The sequence below is a fragment of the Schistocerca piceifrons genome, chromosome 5, assembly GCF_021461385.2.
Source record: "Schistocerca piceifrons isolate TAMUIC-IGC-003096 chromosome 5, iqSchPice1.1, whole genome shotgun sequence".
Classification (NCBI taxonomy): Eukaryota; Metazoa; Arthropoda; class Insecta; order Orthoptera; family Acrididae; genus Schistocerca; species Schistocerca piceifrons.
Window position 1 is genome coordinate 239,121,460 of NC_060142.1, and position 8,748 is coordinate 239,130,207.

Consider the following 8,748-nt stretch of genomic DNA (forward strand, 5'->3'; position numbering starts at 1 on the left):
CCGGAATATTTTATTAATTGTGACTTCTCTACAAGTCACTATTCCGACTTGGACATTTGTCGTAGTGTTGGGCCAGACTCTTTGTTGCACCTACAGTGTGCGATTGAGGAATGTCATCATGAAGGACGATGCCTCATGACAGCATTCCTCTTCACTTGTTCTCAAATGCCATTCGTAGATGATATTCTCTGATCCAATCGCTGAACAATATCATGGGCTGACACTTGCTTCCTTCCCTGACAGCCCGCATCATGAACTTCTGTAGTCCTTCTTCAGCAATCGTGCACCATTGCCGCACTTTCCTGTCATATTACGTATGCTGCATGAAATCAAGGGGAATCACCAGAATGAGGAAATCGAATGACAGCATTCACTTCAGGCTTGGGGGAGACACTTATTGTTCAAGGATCGGAGATGACTGCCTGGATGCCTCACAGACTAACTCCAAAGATACCTAACTTGGTGAAGTCAGTGCTACGGATAGACTTTTATCTTTACAGTTACCCCATGCTAACTAGCACGCGAAAACAACTGAATTGTAGAGCAGCAAATTACAATTGAAAGGTACAATCTGACTGACAGCTTTCAAGGCTGCAACTGAACTTTACTGACAGTTTCGTAGGATATTCATGGATATTTTCTTTTGCTGTAAGGGAATCATGGTCACCGACGGACCATTACAGATTAATAATGCAGTTATGATTTCTTGTTACTCAACTACCTTTATTCTGTGATAATACCCTCAAAAACGAAGAAGCCTATAATTACAGTAACCATAATGCGAAAGGATCCAGTTTCTCGGAGGCGCAGTTGTGCACGTGCAAAAGTGCTGTGAAGTGGTTACCATCACTGCAGGGACAGCCCATCATAGCATCATCGTGCCGCTCTTCCATTGCTTTCAGTGAACCAAGAGACGAGGTGCTTATCAGTAAATCTATCCATATTGTTGTGGATCACTGTTAATGTACAATTAACACTGCCGGAAAGGAAATCCCGAGACACAACTGAGCACTGCTGAATGCGAATTTGACGGCGAAGGGTAATATGGGCATTCTGTTGTCAACAGCAGGTACCATTCGTCAGCTGAACAAGTTTGCTCTTTAACGAGACACACACCGCATACCGTCGGCCTTTTCACTGCTGTGCAGATATTTTCATTGTAACACAGATACGAACATAATTTGTGGTAATGGAAATGGAAATGAGTGTTTGGCGTCATTGGCCGGGAGGCCCCGTTACGGGGCAGGTCCGGCCGCCTTGGTGCAGGTCTTATTACATTCGACGCCATATTGGGCGACCTGCGCGCCGGATGAGGATGAAATGATGATGAAGGCAACACATTCCCTGAGCGAGGAAAATCCCCGACACAACCAGGAATCGAACCCGGACCCCTGAGGACGGCAGTCCGTCACGCTGACCATTCAGCTATCGGGACTGACATTTGTGGTAATAAATCGAACGAAATGTAACTACACTGTAACGATATACCGGATACCACTGCTGCATAGCACCAAGATACTCTGAAAACACACCTGAACATTGTGCCTTACCACGGTTCCCGCGGCTTCCCCCATCGGAGGTTTGAGTCCTCCCTCGGGCACTGGTATGTGTGTTGTCATTAGCGTAAGTTCGTTAAAGTTAGATTAAGTGGTATGTAAGCCTAGACCGATGACCTCAGCAGTTTGGTCTCATTAGGAACTTACCACAAATTTCCAAATTTACACCTGAACAACTTCCGAATACGTCCGGTGGTATTCTGCTTCACTCTACGTACAGAGTGCAAGAAAGTGATTCCCATGAACTACAACAGCTTGAAGAGAATGTTTTCTAGATCTGCTTTTTCTCCTTCTTCTTAATTTTCTACATCTTCCTTTATTTCCTTGTGTTTTCCCGTTTCTCTATGGTGTCGTTGTACTTAAATGGGTTTTGGGAATGTTAGTGGCAGTCGGTGGCCAGATGCACTTAGTAACGACACCAATCTCCTCGGCACGGAATTTGTGTACCCAATCTGTCTGCGCTTAGAGTAAGGCTCATGTTCAAGTTCCAAAATGGTTCAAATGGCTCCGAGCACTATGGGACTTACCATCGGAGGTCATCAGTCCCCTATAACTTAGAACTACTTAAACCTAACTAACCTAAGGACATCACACACATCCATACCCGAGGCAGGATTCGAACCTGCGACCGTAGCGGTCGCTCGGTTCCAGACTGGAGCGCCTAGAACCGCTCGGCCACTTCGGCCGGCCATGTTCAAGTGTGAGAACGTTTTCTAAATGTTCGCGTCACCTGTATCTGAGCCGGGACATGGCTACCTGCCCATTATTTGCCAAATTGGATGTGGTAAACCGCCTAAAAACCATATCCAGGCTGGGCGGTTCACCAACCGTTGATGTTAATCCACGAGGCAGATACGATTCAGGGCAGACTCGCCTCCCCGAATCCCGAAAGTGGCACGTTAACGTACTCGGCTATCCGGGCAGTCCGGGCGGGTTGCGTTGAAGAGGGTCTCGCCTGGAAACGTCATTTAACGATGTTACAATGCGTCGATGTCATAGTGGAAAATGCTTCCTTTCGGGAGCAAATGTCAGTTAGATCGCTAAAGGACTGCAGTGTCTCTCCCGTCACCGTGCTTACCACCGTCTACTGTGCTGTTCTGAGAGACGTGCATACCCTTTACTGTATGATTTCCACGATTGCAGAACAAGCGCTAGAAGCAGTAACATCCACAAGATATACAGGAGCGTGCGCATTGAGAGATTTGAAGTGGATCGAACACATAAACTAACCGTAAATAAGGCAGATACCACACTGAGCGTCATTGGAAGAATCGTCAGGAAATATAGTCCATCCACAAAGGTGGTAGCTTACAAAACCCTCGTTCGATCAGTACTTGAATATTGCTCCTCAGTCTGCGATGCGTACCAGACAGTATTGATAGGGGGAATAGAGGAGATGCACAGAAGAGCAGCGGGTTTCGTTACAGGTTCGTTTAGTAATCGTGAAAGAATCACTTAGGTGCTTGGCCAACTCCACCGCAAATGCTGCAAGAGGGGCGTTGTGCATTGTAGTGTGGTTTACTGTTAAAGTTCCGAGAGCGTAGCAGGTGCAGAAGTATGAAACCGGAATTTCCCTATAGATGGTGTTAGCCGTTAGTGTAGGGCCGGTGGTCCCGCGTCTGCAGCGCCATCTGTTTCCTATAACATCTGATGACAAATGTCGACACATACGAGTAGTAACTCAAGTTCCACACATCGGTATTTGTTTCAAACCCGTAAACATGTCGAGTTTTGTGCCTACGAACTACGATTTGCAGACAGATTGGTTTTCTGTTATCATTTGAAGAAAACTGATGCAGAATCGCATCGAATACTTGTCGGAGCTTTCGGCGAACATGCTCTTGGTAAAACACAGTGTTTCAAATGGTTCAAAAAATTCAAAAGTGGTGATTTCGACATGAGAAACGACGAGCGCCGGAAACCACCGAAAACGTTCGAAGATAACGAATTGCAGGCCTTAGTGGACGAAGACGATACTCAAACTCAACAGGAGTTCTCGGAACAATTGAATGGGAGGCAGAAAGCCGTTTCCCTTCGGTTGAAAGCTATGGGAAAGGAGCAGAAAGTGAGAAAATTGTTTCCACATGAACTGAATAAAAGACCACTTGGAAAATGCTGCTCGCCAGATGCAATAGAAAGCCTTGGCAGAAGTAAGGCTGTGAGGAGGGGCCGTGAGTCGTGCTTGGGTGGCTCAGTTGGTAGAGCACTTGCCCGCGAAAAGCAAAGGTCCCGAGTTCGAGTCTCGGCCCGACACACAGTTTTAATCTGCCAGGAAGTTTCATATCAGCGCACACTCCGCTGTAGAGTGAAAATCTCATTCTGGAGCCTTTTCTCCAGTCGGCCGTTGTGGCCGAGCGGTTCTAGGTGCTACAGTCGGGAACTGCGCGACCGCTACGGTCGCAGGTTCGAATCCTGCCTCGGGCAGGTTAGTTAGATTTAAGTAGTTCTAAGTTCTAGGGGACTGATGACCTCGGCAGTTAAGTCGCACAGTGCTCAAAGCTATTTGAACCATTTGAACCTTTTCTCCGGGTGGTGAAAAACGGATATGTTTTGAGAATCCTAAGCGTCGTAAACCATGGGTGAATCCAGGCAAACCATCGACATCCACTGGAAGATAAAATCGTTTTGGAAAGAGTGCTGTGTGTTTGGTGGGATCAGAAGGGTGTCATTTATTATGAGCTGCTAAAACCTGGTGAAACCGTTAACACTGATCGCTACCAATAGCAAATGATCGATTTAAATCGAGCATTAAGTGAAAGACGACCGGAATGTGGAAAAAGGCAACACAAAGTCATATTGCTCCATGGTAACGCCCCATCACACACAGCAAAAGTGGTCAGGGAAACGATCGAGGCGTTCAGTTGGGAAATACTGGAGCATTCGGCTTATTCTCCAGATTTGGCTCTGTCTGATAACCATGTATTTGTAACAATGGGACACACTTTCGCTGAACAACGCTTCAGTTCGTATGAAAATGTTCGAAAATGGCTCGCTGACTGGTTCGCTTCAAAAGTAGAACTGTTTTTTTGGCGTGGCATTCATAACCTGCCGGAGAGGTGGGAGAAATGTATAAAAAGCAATGGAGATTATCTTGAATGAAATATTATTTATCAGTTTCAAACAACAGACGTGTAATTATTGCAACCAAATTCCGGTTCCATACGTCTACACCTAGTACGTCACTAGGAGAGTCAACCCAAACATTGCTTGCCCGCCCAGCTAGCCGCGCGGTCTCACGCGCTGCTTCCCGAGCGGGAAGGCGTGCCGGTTCCCAGCACGAATCCCCCCGTCTGATTAGTGTCCAGGTCTGTTGTACAGGCAGCCTGTGTATGGTTTTTAGGCGGTTTTCCATCAACCTCTGCGAATGCGGGCTGGTTCCCCTTATTCCGCCTCAGTTACACTATGTCGGCGATTGCTGCGCGCCGGCCGCTGTGGCCGAGCGGTTCTAGGCGCTTCAGTCCGGAACCGTGCTGCTGCTACGGTCGCAGGTTCGAATCCTGCCTCGGGCATGGCTGTGTGTGATGTCCTTAGGTTAGTTAGGTTTAAGTAGTTCTAAGTTCTAGGGGACTGATGACCATAGATGTTAAGTCCCATAGTGCTCAGAGCCATTTGAACCATTTAGTTCTAAGTCTAGGGGACTGATGACCTCAGATGTTAAGTCCCATAGTGCTTAGAGCCATTTGAACCATTTGATTGCTGCGCAAACACTGTTTCCACGTCCGCGAACACCATAATTATTCTACCGCGCAAACATTTGGTGTTACACTCGTCTGGTATGAGACGTTTCTGGGGGGAGTCCACTAGGAGTCGAACCGCACAATAACCCTGGGTTCGGTGTGGGGCGGCGGTGGGGTGGGTGGACTGCTGTGGCCTCTTGTCGGGCTGCGAACAACTGAGGACTGTGGCGGGACGAAGCCTCTCCGTCGTTTCTAGGTCCCTGGTTTAATACATACATACATACAATACAATACAATACATTGCTGCCTCCAAAGTATATCTCGCGAAAAGACCATGAGCTCACAAGGAGACTTACCAGCAATCGTTTTTCCTGCAAACAAATCACCTCTTTAAAACAGTGGTGCACGAACTATCCCCCATCTCATACCGTAAGGTGGCTTATGGAGTATAGATGTAGATGTAGATGTAGATGTAGATGTAGATGTTCGTCCATTGCGGCAAATTCCGCTTTCACTGAAACTGGCATTTACGCCGAAGGGATTGCCTAACGGAGGGTGTTTTCCCTTATGGCGTCGACACCCTGGGCCTTTGTTGGATAATGTTCCCAGATGTGAGTTCCCATCCTCAGTTTGTTCTTGTTTGTCAGTTTGGTTTTCATACATCCCGTGTACTGTGTATCATACACAGAGTGCCTTACCTACAATACAAGCGCTATGTCAGGAGTTTCAGAACCACGGAGACTGGCCTCAAATTCCTGAATAATCTGCGGTCCATTCCTCGGAATGGGAAGGTAGTGTACACATTTCAACAAAGCCTTTCTCTTAAATATTATTGCATATATAACAGCTTGGATACATAGCAGCTTCTATGAAGTTTAGAAAGTAGGGGGGAGAAACTGACAGAATTAAAGTTACGAGAGCGGGTCTTGACGTACCTGGATTGCTCAGTCAGTAAGAACATTGTCTGCGGAAAGAAAGGTTTCTGGTTCCATTCCCGCTCCGGCACACTCTCATAATCATCTGGCATGTTTCAAAACAACAACAATTTGTTTCCCCCATCCTTGTCCAAAACGGCCAACGCTTTGCGTCTGATAACCTCGATGTCGGTGGAATGTTAAATGACAACAGGAAAAGCTACGCCCTCTAAATACGAGTAGTTACAGAACAGCTTTCGAATAATGGAAACAATAACTGGTTTATCTGCAACGTTAATCCGTTTTGTCGACGTACTCTACAAAAACAATGTTTTCTGTGTGACCAAAACACATTTGGCTCACAATTGCTCGAAAAAGCTAAAATCATATACACGAGGGATTATATGTTTTACATTGTTTGTGAAAACAACAATAACCGATGGAAACTTTCTATTATGTTGTATTGAAAAATCATCAGCACTTATGAGATTATTCCCAGAGAGGTCGTCAGGACTTTAAAAGCTTAACGAAAGATTGTCCGGCCGGCTGCGGTGGCCAAGCGGTTCTAGGCGCTTCTGTAGGGAACCACGTGACTTCTACGGTCGCAGGTTCGAATCCTGCCTCTGGCATGGAAGTGTGTGATGTTCTTAGGTTAGTTAGGTTTAAGTAGTTCTATGGGACTGATGACCTCAGATGTTAAGTCCCATATTGCTCATAGCCCTTTGAATTTGAAAGATTGTCATTTATGATTCACTACAAATCGAATCTAATGACATTTCGAGAATTATTTCGATGCAGTTACGTCTACAGAACCTTGGTGAACTCGGCTTCCGGGAGTATAAACCCGAAGTATAATACCAGGTGATCCAAAAGTCAGTATAAATTTGAAAACTTAATAATCCATGGAATAATGTAGATAGAGAGGTAAAAATTGACACACTTACTTGGAATGACATGGGGTTTTATTACAACAAAAAAAAGACACCCCTTATTGCTAGACGCGTGAAAGATCTCTCGCGCGCGTTGTTTGGTGATGATCGTGTGTTCAGCCGCCACTTTCGTCATGCTTGGCCTCCCAGGTCCCCAGACCTCAGTCCGTGCGATTATTGGCTTTGGAGTTACCTGAAGTGGCAAGTGTATCGTGATCGACCGACATCTCTAGGGACGCTGAAAGACAACATCCGACGCCAATGCCTCACCATAACTCCGGACATGCTTTACAGTGTTGTTCACAACATTATTCCTCGACTACAGCTACTGGTGAGGAATGATGGTGGACATATCGAGCATTTCCTGTAAACAACATCATCTTTGCTTTGTCTTACTTTGTTATGCTAATTATTGCTATTATGATCAGATGAAGCGCCATCTGTCGGACATTTTGTGAACGTTTGTATTTTTTTGGTTCTAATAAAACCCCATGTCATTCCAAGCATGTGTGTCAATTTGTACCTCTTTATCTACATTATTCCGTGATTTATTCAGTTTTCAAATTTATACTGTCTTTTTGATCACCCGGTATTTAAAATATTACCACACGTTAGGATATGTAATTGGACGAGGCAGCGGCCGGACAAAATAATTAAAATTTTAAGAACACGTCTTTATTTAGTGTATGCATGGGCGCAAATGACTGCCATCAGAACAGGTGCTGTCAAAGTAAATTTCAGTGACGGAATTTAATATTTTATTGGTAGACGTATTTATAACTGCGGTCTACACCACCTCCCCCCCCCCCTCCCCCCTCCCAAATTTTCGTCATAAATTCAACAGACACCAGATGGGTTACTGATTAGTGATCGTTCAAAAAGCCCAGAAATACAGTACACACTACCGTGCACGCACTCACACACACACAAACACACACACACTAACACACACACCTGCGCGAGCGCTTGCGGAGAGAGACAGAGAGAGAGAGAGAGAGAGAAACTTTACTCATTGATACATGCTTTTAACTTCAGACACGGTCATCCAACGCATCACAGATTAAATTACTTCCTCGTCTCCAGCACAGAGGGGCTAATCAATTAAAATGTGTGGATAACTGTAACATCCCTATCAAGCAATACTTTTATCGTTTTTTCCTTGTGGGCGTCCACAGCCTCAATATATTTGAGAACGAAAACGTGGTCTAATAGGCTGTAATCGTTACAGCACGGAAGCGCTGGGACAAACCTATCTGAAAAGACGTACCACTTTTCTGGAAGGAGGGGGAGATGGAGGGGGGGAGGTCTTGGTGCTCGCTTCCTATTTGAGCTAGGAACATGTGGTACAAAGTTTTTGGTTTATCCTGGACCATCGGCCATTTGTATATCTGTTCGAACATCTGCCACAGTGTATGCATGTTACAATATATTGAGCAAGGTTTGAACAACGAACCGGGGCTTTTGCCCAGTCAGGACGTGCTAATCGATTAATTCGTTTTGCAACGGATGTTAACTGGGCTGAAATTAATTCTCAGCTAGTGATACCATTTGCTTATGCACCATTCCGATCTTACGTGCAAAAAAGTCTCCCTTAAGTAACTCCGGACTGCGGTGAGACTGAGGGTCAAATTCGACTCACCGGCGTACCGGATTTTAGTCTAAGATAAATTTT

General features: G+C 45.5%; 1 non-coding gene across 1 annotated transcript; it reads left to right on the forward strand.

Annotated features, from left to right (window-relative positions):
* Window positions 1-3,736: 3,736 nt before the first annotated feature.
* On the forward strand, window positions 3,737-3,811 carry Trnar-gcg. Its single transcript has one exon. It is a non-coding gene; the product is annotated as a tRNA-Arg (tRNA).
* The last annotated feature ends 4,937 nt before the right edge of the window (window positions 3,812-8,748 follow it).